Genomic DNA, 17,500 nt, shown 5'->3' with positions numbered 1-17,500 from the left:
CACAAACACACAAACACAAACACAAATCGAGAAACATACGCACAAATACGGAGAAACACATACTCACACACCAAAAAACTCACACACACAGAAACAAACACACATACACACCCAGAAACACACACACCCAGTCACAAACACATGCACACACCCAAACAGAAACAAACACCCGCCCAGAAACACTCAAACACACTCCTGCTCTGAAGCACACACACACACAGAGTCAGAAACAGAGACACACAGCCAGAAACAAACACAACCACTCCCAGAAAAACACACACACCCACATGCACACACACGCACACACACACATGCACACACACACACACACACACAGAAACAAACACACAATCCTAGAAACTTACACACAATCATGGAGAAACACATACACACACATGAAAAAGCATTCACACACCCAGAAACCACCAGACACCCAGAAACATCCTGAAACGTAAACACACACCACCATCCAGAAACATAAACACACACACACAACCAGTAACACACACACACACAGAAACACACGCACACACACACACACACACACATGCACACGGACACCAAGAAACACACACACAGACACAAACACACACACATACACACACACACACATACACACGCAGAAACACAAACAGGCAGCCACTAACACGCACAACCACCCCCAGAAACATACACACATCCAGACACATACACGCACACACACAGAAACACGTAAACAAAACCAGAAACATACACACAAACACCGAGAAACACATACACACACACACCAAAAAACACACACACTCACAGAAAGAAACACACACCCAGAAACACACACACACCAGAATCACACACACATAATCAGAAAAACACATACGCATACAGAAACAGACAAACACACACACACAGACACCGAGAATCACAGACACATAATCAGAAAAACACATACGCATACAGAAACAGACAAACACACACACACAGACACCGAGAATCACAGACACAAACATACACACAGAAATACACACACACACACACCCAGAAAAACACACACACTACCAGAAACACACACACAAATACATACCCAGAAACACACACACAAACACGCCAAGGAACAAACACACACACCAAGAAACACACAAACACAACCATAAACACACACACACACACCCAGAAACACACACACACACACACACACACTGACACAGCCAGAAGCACACACACTCACACACACACACACACACACACACACACACACACACACACACACACACACAGACACACACACAGGAACCCAACCACAGACACACATCCAGAAACACACCTAGAAACAAACACACCCCCATTAATAAAAACAGACACCCAGAAACTCTCACACACAACCTGAAACACACATACACACCCAGAAACAAACCCACCCACACAAAGAAACACACACAAATACACACACAGTACACACTCAGAAACACTCACACACAGCCAGAAACAAACACAACCACCGCCAGAAACACAAACACCCCCAGACACAGAAACACCCAGACACACACACACACACACACAAATCCAGAAACATACACAAAAACACGGAGAAACACATACAAACACACCCAGAAACAAAGACAGAAATACGGAGAAGCAATCACACAGACACCCACAAACACACACATAAACACACCCCCAGAAAAAAAAGACAACACACACCCAGGAAGACGCACACACGCATCCAGAAACACACAGACACCCAGAAACACACACACACCCAGAAACACACACACAAACACAGACGCAGAAACACACACACAGACACACACCAAGGAACAACCACACACACGCAGAAACACACACACACAACCAGAAACACACACTCAAACACCCAGAAACACACACACACACACAGCCAGTAGCACACACACACACACACACACAGGAACCCACCCACAGACACACACCCAGAAACACACACACAAACACAGACTCAGAAACACACACACAAACACACACCAAGGAACAATCACACACAAGCAGAAACACACACACACACAACCAGAAACAGACATACACACCCTGAAACACACACACCCATCCACAAACACACGCACACACCCAAACAGAAACACACACCCGGCCAGAAACACTCAAACAGACTCCTGCACTGAAACACACACACACACACACATACACAGTCAGAAACACATGCACACAGCCAGAAACACACACAATCACACCCAGAAACAACGCCCGCCAGACACGTAAACACACACACACACACACAGACACAAACACACACACACCCAGACACAAACACACAAATACGGAGAAACAATCACACACACACCCAGAAACACACACACAAACACACAACCAGAAAAACACACAAGACACACCCAGAAACACGCACACAAACACCCAGAAACACACACACACACAGAAACACACACACAAACACACACCCAGAAATACACAAACAAACACGCCAAGGAACAAACACACACACCAAGAAACACACACACAAAACCCGAAACACACACACACACACCAAGAAACACACACACACACTGACACAGCCAGAAGCACACAAACACACACACACACACACACACACATACACTCACACACACAAACACAGGAACCCACCCACAGACACACACCCAGAAACACACAGACACACCGAGAAACAAACACACCCCCAGAAATAAACACAGACACCCAGAAACTCACACACACAACCAGAAACACACATACACACCCAGAAACACACCCACCCACACACAGAAACACACATACGTACACACACACACGCACAGTCAGAAACACTCACACACAGCCAGAAACACACACAAACACACCCAGAAACACCCCACAGACACATACACAAACACACACACAGAGAAACACACACACAAATGCAGAAGCATACACACAAACAAGGAGAAACACATACACACACACCAAAAAGCACACACACACCCAGAAACAAACAAAAACCCAGAAACACACACACACCGGAAACACATATACACACACAGAAACATAACAACACACACACACACGGAGAAACACAGACACAAATGTACACCCAGAAACATATACACACACACTCAGAAAAACACACACACAACCAGAAACACACACATACACACAGAAACACTTACACACACGCACACACACACATACACACACACCCAGACACAAACACACAAATACGGAGAAACAATCACACACACACCCAGAAAAACACACACAAACACACACCCAGAAAAACACACAACACCCACCCAGAAACACACACACATACAACCAGATAAAACGCACACTCAGAAACACACACACAAAACACACACCCAGAAACACACCCACAAACAATCCAAGGAACAAACACACACACCAAGAAACACACACACACAACCAGAAACACACGCACAAACACCCAGAAACACGCACACACACACACTGACACAGCCAGAAGCACACACACACACACAAACACACACACACACACACAGAAACACACACACACACACACACACACACTGACACAGCTAGAAGCACACACACACACATACACGCACACACAGGAACCCACCCAAAGACACACACCCAGAAACACACAGACACACCGAGAAACAAACACACCCCCAGAAATAAACACAGACACCCAGAAACTCACACACACAACCAGAAACACACATACAAACCCAGAAACACACCCACCCACACACAGAAACAAATACACATAAACACACACACACACACACACACTCAGAAAAACTCACAAACCGCCAGAAACACACACAACCACTCCCAGAAACACACACACCCCCAGACACACAGAGACACACACACAAACACACACACATACACACACAAACAAATCGAGAAACATACACACAAACACAGAGAAACACATACACATACTCCAAAAAAAACACACACACACAGAAACAAAATCACAGAACCAGAAACGCACATACACACCCAAACACACACACACCAAGCCACAAACAAACGCACACACACAAAAAGAAACACACACCCGCCCAGAAACACTCAAACACACTCCTGCCCTGAATCACACAAACACCCACACATACAGAGTCAGAAACACACACACACAGCCAGAAACACACACAACCACCCCCAGAAACACATACCCTCCCAGACACATACACACACACTCACACACACACACGCACAGAAACACACACACAAACCCAGAAACAGATACACACAAACACGGAGAAACACATACACACACACCAAAAAGCACACACACACCCAGAAACATCCAGAAACGTAAACACACACCACCATCCAGAAACATAAACACACACACACACCCAGAAACACACACACACAGAAACACACACACATACACACACACACACCAAGAAACACACACACAGACACAAACACACACACACACACATACACACTCAGAAACACACACACGCAGCCACTAACACACAACCACCCCCAGAAACATACACACACCCAGACACAAACACGCACACACACAGAAACACATACACAAACCCAGAAACATACACACAAACACGGAGAAACACATACACACACACCAAAAAACACACACACTCACAGAAACAAACACACACACAGAAACACACACACCAGAATCACACTCACACAATCAGAAACACACATACACGCACAGAAACACACAAAAACACACAGACACCGAGAATCACAGACACAAAAATACACCCAAAAAACACACACACACGACCAGAAACACACTTACACACCCAGAAGCAAACATAGACACAAACACACAGAAACACACACACACACACACACCCAGAAACAAAGACACGAATACAGAGAAGCAATCACACACACACCCTGAAACACACACACAAACTCAACCCCAGAAAAAAAAGACAACACACACCCAGGAAGACGCACACACGCACCCAGAAACACACACACACCCAGAAACACACACACAAACACAGACCCAGAAACACACACACAAACACACACCAAGGAACAATCACACACACGCAGAAACACACAAACACAACCAGAAACACACACACACAGACCCAGAGACACACACACACACACACAGCCAGAAGCACACACACACACAGAGCAACCCACCCACACACACACACCCAGAAACACACACACAAACACACACCAAATAACAATCACACACACGCAGAAACACACACACACAAACAGAAACATACATACACACCCTGAAACACACACACCCATCCACAAACACACACACACACCCAAACAGAAACACACACCCGGCCAGAAACACTCAAACAGACTCCTGCCCTGAAACACACACACACACACATACACAGTCAGAAACACATGCACACAGCCAGAAACACACACAACCACACCCAGAAACAAGCCCCCCCAGACACATACACACACACACACACACACACAGAAAAACACACCCAAACACAGAAGCATACACACAAACAAGAAGAAACGCATACACACACACCAAAAAGCACACACACACAGAAACAAACACACACCCAGAAAAACACACACATGCAGAAACATGCAAACACACACACACACAAACCGAGAATCACAGACACAAACGTACACCCAGAAACACACACACACACACGCAGAAAAGCACACACTCAACCAGAAACACACACACACCCAGAAACACACACACGCAACCAGAAACACACTTACACACCCAGAAACAAACACACACACACCCACACATACACACAGAAACACATATACACACACACACACACCCAGACACAAACACACAAATACGGAGAAACAATCACACACACACCCAGAAACACGCACACAACCACACCCAGAAACACACACAACCACACCCAGAAACACCCCACCCCAGACACATACACACACACACACACACAGAGAAACACACAAACAAATGCAGAAGCATACACACAAACAAGGAGAAACACATACACACACACCAAAAAGCACACACACACGCAGAAACAAACACACACCCAGAAACACACACACACCAGAAACACATATACACGCATAGAAACATAACAACACACACACACACACCGAGAATCACAGACACAAACGTACACCCAGAAAGATATACGCATATACTCAGAAAAACACACACTCAACCAGAAACACACAAACACACCCAGAAACACACACACACAACCATAAACACACTTACACACCCAGAAACAAACACACACACACACACACACACACAAACAGACAGAAACACTTACACACACACACACACACCTACACACACACCCAGACACAAACACACAAATATGGAGAAACAATCACACACACACCCAGAAACACACACACAAACACACACCCAGAAAAACACACAACACACACTCAGAAACACGCACACACACAACCAGAAACACACACACACTCAGAAACAAACACACAAACACACCCAGAAACACACACACAAACATGCCAAGGAACAAACACGCACACCAAGAAACACACACACACACCCAGAAACACACACACACACACCCAGAAACACACACAGAAACTGACACACCCAGAAGCGCGCACACACACACACACACACACACACACACACAGACACAGACACAGGAACCCACCCACAGACACACACCCAGAAACACACAGACACACCGAGAAACAAACACACACCCATTAATAAACACAGACACCCAGAAATTCACACATTCAACCAGATACACACATACACACCCAGAAACACACCCACCGCACACAGAAACACACATACATACACACACACAGCACACACACAGAAACACTCACACACAGCCAGAAACACAAACAACCACCCCCAGAAACACACACACCCTCAGACACACAGATACACACACACACACACACACAAATCCAGAAACATACACAAAAACATGGTGAAACACATACACACACACCCAGAAACAGACACGCACACACACACCAATAAAAAAGACACACACCCAGAAACACACACACACACACAAACACACACACACACACACCAGAAACACAAACACACACCCAGAAGCACACACACACACGCCGAAACACGCACAAACCCAGAAACGCACACACAAATATGGAGAAACACACACACACAGACACAGAAACACACAACCAGAGAAACACACAACACAGACCCAGAAAAATGCACACACACCCAGAAACACACACACACACACTCAGAAACACAAACAAAAACACAAACCCAGAAACACACAAACAAACACATAACCAGAATCACACACCCAGAAACACACACACACAAACACACACCCAGAAACACACACACACACCCAACAAGAAAAACACAGAAGCACACACACCCCGAAATGCACACACATGTGGATCCAGAAATGTAAACACACACCACCGTCCAGAAACATAATCACACTCACACACGCCCAGAAACACACACACACACACAGAAACACATACAGTCACACACTCACACACACACACACACAGAAACACACACACACACAGCCAGAAACACACAGAACCAACCCCAGAAACACACACAAACCCACACACATACGAACACAGAAACACACACACAAACCTAGAAACATACACACAAAAACGGAGAAATACATACACACACACACACACACCAAAAAACACACACAATCCCAGAAACAAACACACAGCAGAAACACACACACACAACCAGAAACAAACATGCACACACAGAAACACACAAACACACCCACACACACACACACATACACACTGAGAATCACAGACACAAACACACACCCAGAAACACACACACAAACTCGCCAAGGAACAAACACACACACCAAGAAAAACACACACACAACCAGTAACACACACACACACACACACAGAAACACACACACACACACACACACACTGACACAGCTAGAAGCACACACACACACATACACGCACACACAGGAACCCACCCAAAGACACACACCCAGAAACACACAGACACACCGAGAAACAAACACACCCCCAGAAATAAACACAGACACCCAGAAACTCACACACACAACCAGAAACACACATACAAACCCAGAAACACACCCACCCACACACAGAAACAAATACACATAAACACACACACACACACTCAGAAAAACTCACAAACCGCCAGAAACACACACAACCACTCCCAGAAACACACACACCCCCAGACACACAGAGACACACACACACACACACATACACACACAAACAAATCGAGAAACATACACACAAACACAGAGAAACAAATACACATACTCCAAAAAAAAACACACACACACAGAAACAAAATCACAGAACCAGAAACGCACATACACACCCAAACACACACACACCAAGCCACAAACAAACGCACACACACAAAAAGAAACACACACCCGCCCAGAAACACTCAAACACACTCCTGCCCTGAATCACACAAACACCCACACATACAGAGTCAGAAACACACACACACAGCCAGAAACACACACAACCACCCCCAGAAACACATACCCTCCCAGACACATACACACACACTCACACACACACACGCACAGAAACACACACACAAACCCAGAAACAGATGCACACAAACACGGAGAAACACATACACACACACCAAAAAGCACACACACACCCAGAAACATCCAGAAACGTAAACACACACCACCATCCAGAAACATAAACACACACACACACCCAGAAACACACACACACAGAAACACACACACATACACACACACACACCAAGAAACACACACACAGACACAAACACACACACACACACATACACACTCAGAAACACACACACGCAGCCACTAACACACACAACATAACACCCAGAAACATACACACCCCCAGACACAAACACGCACACACACAGAAACACATACACAAACCCAGAAACATACACACAAACACGGAGAAACACATACACACACACCAAAAAACACACACACTCACAGAAACAAACACACACCCAGAAACACACACACCAGAATCACACTCACACAATCAGAAACACACATACACACACAGAAACACACAAAAACACACAGACACCGAGAATCACAGACACAAAAATACACCCAAAACACACACACACACGACCAGAAACACACTTACACACCCAGAAACAAACATAGACACAAACACACAGAAACACACACACACACACACACACCCAGAAACAAAGACACGAATACAGAGAAGCAATCACACACACACCCTGAAACACACACACAAACTCAACCCCAGAAAAAAAAAGACAACACACACCCAGGAAGACGCACACACGCACCCAGAAACACACACACACCCAGAAACACACACACAAACACAGACCCAGAAACACACACACAAACACACACCAAGGAACAATCACACACACGCAGAAACACACAAACACAACCAGAAACACACACACACAGACCCAGAGACACACACACACACACAGCAACCCACCCACACACACACACCCAGAAACACACACACAAACACAGACTCAGAAACACACACACAAACACACACCAAATAACAATCACACACACGCAGAAACACACACACACAAACAGAAACAGACATACACACCCTGAAACACACACACCCATCCACAAACACACACACACACCCAAACAGAAACACACACCCGGCCAGAAACACTCAAACAGACTCCTGCCCTGAAACACACACACACACACATACGCAGTCAGAAACACATGCACACAGCCAGAAACACACACAACCACACCCAGAAACAAGCCCCCCCCCAGACACATACACACACACACACACACACACACACACAGAAAAACACACCCAAACACAGAAGCATACACACAAACAAGAAGAAACACATACACACACACCAAAAAGCACACACACACACAGAAACAAACACACACCCAGAAACACACACACATGCAGAAACATGCAAACACACACACACACACAAACCGAGAATGACAGACACAAATGTACACCCAGAAACACACACACACACACGCAGAAAAGCACACACTCAACCAGAAACACACACACACCCAGAAACACACACACGCAACCAGAAACACACTTACACACCCAGAAACAAACACACACACACCCACACATACACACAGAAACACATACACACACACACACAAACCCAGACACAAACACACAAATACGGAAAAACAATCACACACACACCCAGAAACACACACACAAACACACAACCAGAAACAAACACGCACCCAGAACCACAAACACAGCAGAAACACACACACACAACCAGAAACACACATGCACACACAGAAACACACAAACACACACACACAAACACACAGACACACACACACAAACACACCAAGAATCACAGACACACCCTCAGAAATGCATACACATACACGCCAAGGAACAAACACAAACACCAAGAACAACACACACAACCAGAAACAGACACACACACACCCAGAAACACACATACACACACACACACACTGACACAGCCAGAAACACACACACACACATACACACACACAGGAACCCACCCAAAGACACACACCCAGAAACACACAGACACACTGAGAAACAAACACACCCCCAGAAATAAACACAAACACCCAGAAACTCACACACACAACCGGAAACACACATACAAACCAAGAAACACACCCACCCACACACAGAAACAAACACATATATACACACAAACACACACTCAGAAACATTCACACAGACAGAAACACACACAACCACCCCCAGAAACACACACACCCCTAGACACACAGAGACACACACACATACACACACACACACACACGCACAAACACACAAACACAAACACAAATCGAGAAACATACGCACAGATACGGAGAAACACATACTCACACACCAAAAAACTCACACACACAGAAACAAACACACATACACACCCAGAAACACACACACCCAGTCACAAACACATGCACACACCCAAACAGAAACAAACACCCGCCCAGAAACGCTCAAACACACTCCTGCTCTGAAGCACACACACACAGAGTCAGAAACAGAGACACACAGCCAGAAACAAACACAACCACTCCCAGAAAAACACACACACCCACATGCACACACACACACACACACGCACACACACACACACACACACACACACACAGAAACACACACACAATCCTAGAAACTTACACACAATCATGGAGAAACACATACACACACACGAAAAAGCATTCACACACCCAGAAACCACCAGACACCCAGAAACATCCTGAAACGTAAACACACACCACCATCCAGAAACATAAACACACACACACAACCAGTAACACACACACACAGAAACACACGCACACACACACACACACACACACACACACACGGACACCAAGAAACACACACACAGACACAAACACACACACATACACACACACACACATACACACGCAGAAACACAAACAGGCAGCCACTAACACGCACAACCACCCCCAGAAACATACACACACCCAGACACATACACGCACACATACAGAAACACGTAAACAAATCCAGAAACATACACACAAACACCGTGAAACACATACACACACACACACCAAAAAACACACACTCACAGAAACAAACACACACCCAGAAACACACACACACCAGAATCACACACACATAATCAGAAAAACACATACGCATACAGAAACAGACAAACACACACACACAGACACCAAGAATCACAGACACAAACATACACCCAGAAATACACACACACACACCCAGAAAAACACACACACTACCAGAAACACACACACAAATACGTACCCAGAAACACACACAAACACGCCAAGGAACAAACACACACACCAAGAAACACACAAACACAACCAGAAACACACACACACACACCCAGAAACACACACACACACACACACACACTGACACAGCCAGAAGCACACACACTCACACACACACAGGAACCCACCCACAGACACACACCCAGAAACACACACACAAACACAGACTCAGAAACAGACACACAAACACACACCAAGGAACAATCACACACACGCAGAAACACACACACACAACCAGAAACAGACATAAACACCCTGAAACACACACACCCATCCACAAACACACGCACACACCCAAACAGAAACACACACCCGGCCAGAAACACTCAAACAGACTCCTGCACTGAAACACACACACACACACACATACACAGTCAGAAACACATGCACACAGCCAGAAACACACACAACCACACCCAGAAACATCGCCCCCCAGACACGTAAACACACACACACACACAAACACACACACACACACACACACACAGACCCAGACACAAACACACAAATACGGAGAAACAATCACACACACACCCAGAAACACACACACAAACACACAACCAGAAAAACACACAAGACACACCCAGAAACACGCACACAAACACCCAGAAACACACACACACAGAAACACACACACAAACACACACCCAGAAATACACAAACAAACACGCCAAGGAACAAACACACACACCAAGAAACACACACACAAAACCCGAAACACACAGACACACACCAAGAAACACACACACACACTGACACAGCCAGAAGCACACAAACACACACACACACACACACACACATACACTCACACACACACACACAGGAACCCACCCACAGACACACACCCAGAAACACACAGACACACCGAGAAACAAACACACCCCCAGAAATAAACACAGACACCCAGAAACTCACACACACAACCAGAAACACACATACACACCCAGAAACACACCCACCCACACACAGAAACACAAACACATACACAGACCCACGCAGACAGTCAGAAACACTCACACACAGACAGAAACACACACAACCACACCCAGAAACACCCCCCAGACACATACAAACACACACACACACAAACACAGAAACACACACACAAATGCAGAAGCATACACACAAACAAGGAGAAACACATACACACACACCAAAAAGCACACACACACACCCAGAAACAAACAAAAACCCAGAAACACACACACACCAGAAACACATATACACACACAGAAACATAACAACACACACACACACACACGGAGAAACACAGACACAAATGTACACCCAGAAACATATACACACACACTCAGAAACACACACACACAACTAGAAACACACACACACACACACACACAAACACACACACACACACACATACACACACACCCAGACACAAACACACAAATACGGAGAAACAATCGCACACACACCAAGAAAAACACACACAAACACACACCCAGAAAAACACACAACACCCACCCAGATACACGCACACATTCAACCAGATAAAACGCACACTCAGAAACACACACACAAAACACACACCCAGAAACACACCCACAAACACGCCAAGGAACAAACACACACACCAAGAAACACACACACACAACCAGAAACACACACGCACACACACCCAGAAACACACACACACACACACACTGACACAGCCAGAAGCACACACACACACACACACACACACACACACACACACACACACATACACACACACACAGACACACACACAGGAACCGCCACACAGACACACACCCAGAAACACACGGACACACCGAGAAACAAACACACACCCATTAATAAACACAGACACCCAGAAACTCACACATACAACCAGAAACACACAAAAAAACCCAGAAACACACCCACCACACACAGAAACACTCACATATACACAAACACAGCACACACTCAGAAACACTCACACACAGCCAGAAACACACACGACCACAGCCAGGAACACACACACCCCCAGACACACTGACAAACACACACACAGACACACACACACAAATCCAGAAACATACTCAAAAACATGGAGAAACACATACACACACACCCAGAAACACACACACACACCCAACAAGAAAAACACAGAAGCACACACACCCAGAAACACACACACACATGCGCATCAAGAAATGTTACCACACACCACCATCCAGAAACATAATCACACTCACACACACCTAGAAACACACACACACACAGAATCGCACACAGTCACACATTCACACACACACACACACACTTAGAAACACACAAACACACAGCCAGAAACACACAGAACCACCCCCAGAAACACACACAAACCCAGACACATACACACACAGAAACACACACAGACAAACCCAGAAACATACACAAAAAAATGGAGAAACACATACACACACACACACCAAAACACACACACACACCCAGAAAAAACAAACACCCAGAAACACACACACAGCAGAAATACACACACACAACCAGAAACACACAAGCACACACAGAAACACACAAACACATCCACACACACACACACACACACACACACCGAGAATCACAGACACAAACACACACCCAGAAACACACAGACAAACACGCCAAGGAACAAACACACACACCAAGAAAAACACACACACAACCAGAAACACACACACACACAAACCCAGAAACACACACACACACACTGACACAGCTAGAAGCACACACACACACACATACACACACACACACACAGGAACCCACACAAAGACACACACCCAGAAACACACAGACACACCGAGAAACAAACATAGACACAAACACACAGAAACACACACACACACACACACCCAGAAACAAAGACACAAATACGGAGAAGCAATCACACAGACACCCAGAAACACACACATAACCACACCCCCAGAAAAAAAAGACAACACACACCCAGAAAGACGCACACACGCATCCAGAAACACACAGACACCCAGCAACACACACACAAACACAGACCTAGAAACACACACACAGACACACACCAAGGAACAATCACACACACGCAGAAACACACACACACAACCAGGAACACACACTCAAGCAACCAGAAACACACACACACACAGCCAGAAGCACACACACACACACACACACAGGAACCCACCCACAGACACACACCCAGAAACACACACACAAACACAGACTCAGAAACAGACACACAAACACACACCAAGGAACAATCACACACACGCAGAAACACACACACACAACCAGAAACAGACATACACACCCTGAAACACACACACCCATCCACAAACACACGCACACACCCAAACAGAAACACACACCCGGCCAGAAACACTCAAACAGACTCCTGCACTGAAACACACACACACACATACACAGTCAGAAACACATGCACACAGCCAGAAACACACACAACCACACCCAGAAACAACGCCCCCAGACACGTATACACACACACAAACACACACACACACACACACCCAGACACAAACACACAAATACGGAGAAACAATCACACACACACCCAGAAACACACACACAAACACACAACCAGAAAAACACACAAGACACACCCAGAAACACGCACACAAACACCCAGAAACACACACACACAGAGAAACACACACACAAACACACACCCAGAAATACACAAACAAACGCGCCAAGGAACAAACACACACACCAAGAAACACACACACAAATCGCGAAACACACAGACACACACCAAGAAATACACACACACACACACTGACACAGCCAGAAGCACACAAACACACACACACACACACACACATACACTCACACACACACACACAAGAACCCACCCACAGACACACACCCAGAAACACACAGACACACCGAGAAACAAACACACCCCCAGAAATAAACACAGACACCCAGAAACTCACACACACAACCAGAAACACACATGCACACCCAGAAACACACCCACCCACACACAGAAACACACACACATACACACACACACGCAGACAGTCAGAAACACTCACACACAGCCAGAAACACACACAACCACACCCAGAAACACCCCCCCAGACACATACACACACACACACACAGAAACACACACACAAATGCAGAAGCATACACACAAACAAGGAGAAACACATACACACACACCAAAAAGCACACACACACCCAGAAACAAACAAAAACCCAGAAACACACACACACCAGAAACACATATACACTCACAGAAACATAACAACACACACACACACACACAGAGAAACACAGACACAAATGTACACCCAGAAACATATACACACACACTCAGAAAAACACACACACAACCAGAAACACACACACACAACCATAAACACACTTACACACCCAGAAACAAACACACACACACACACACACCCACACATACACACAGAAACACTTACACGCACACACACACACACACACATACACACACACCCAGACACAAACACACAAATACGGAGAAACAATCGCACACACACCCAGAAAAACACACACAAACACACACCCAGAAAAACACACAACACCCACCCAGATACACGCACACATTCAACCAGATAAAACGCACACTCAGAAACACACACACAAAACACACACCCAGAAACACACCCACAAACACGCCAAGGAACAAACACACACACCAAGAAACACACACACACAACCAGAAACACACACGCACACGCACCCAGAAACACACACACACACACACACTGACACAGCCAGAAGCACACACACACACACACACACACACACACACACACACACACACACACACATACACACACACACAGACACACACACAGGAACCGCCACACAGACACACACCCAGAAACACACGGACACACCGAGAAACAAACACACACCCATTAATAAACACAGACACCCAGAAACTCACACATACAACCAGAAACACACAAAAAAACCCAGAAACACACCCACCACACACAGAAACACACACATATACACAAACACAGCACACACTCAGAAACACTCACACACAGCCAGAAACACACACGACCACAGCCAGGAACACACACACCCCCAGACACACTGACAAACACACACACAGACACACACACATAAATCCAGAAACATACTCAAAAACATGGAGAAACACATACACACACACCCAGAAACACACACACACACCCAACAAGAAAAACACAGAAGCACACACACCCAGAAACACACACACATGCGCATCAAGAAATGTTACCACACACCACCATCCAGAAACATAATCACACTCACACACACCTAGAAACACACACACACACAGAATCGCACACAGTCACACATTCACACACACACACACACACTTAGAAACACACAAACACACAGCCAGAAACACACAGAACCACCCCCAGAAACACACACAAACCCAGACACATACACACACAGAAACACACACAGACAAACCCAGAAACATACACAAAAAAATGGAGAAACACATACACACACACACACACCAAAACACACACACACACCCAGAAAAAAACAAACACCCAGAAACACACACACAGCAGAAATGCACACACACAACCAGAAACACACAAGCACACACAGAAACACACAAACACATCCACACACACACACACACACACCGAGAATCACAGACACAAACACACACCCAGAAACACACAGACACACACGCCAAGGAACAAACACACACACCAAGAAAAACACACACACAACCAGAAACACAC

This window comes from Carcharodon carcharias, chromosome 19 (genome assembly GCF_017639515.1).
Source record: "Carcharodon carcharias isolate sCarCar2 chromosome 19, sCarCar2.pri, whole genome shotgun sequence".
In the NCBI taxonomy this organism is placed as follows: domain Eukaryota; kingdom Metazoa; phylum Chordata; class Chondrichthyes; order Lamniformes; family Lamnidae; genus Carcharodon; species Carcharodon carcharias.
This window is presented reverse-complemented; position numbering follows the sequence as displayed.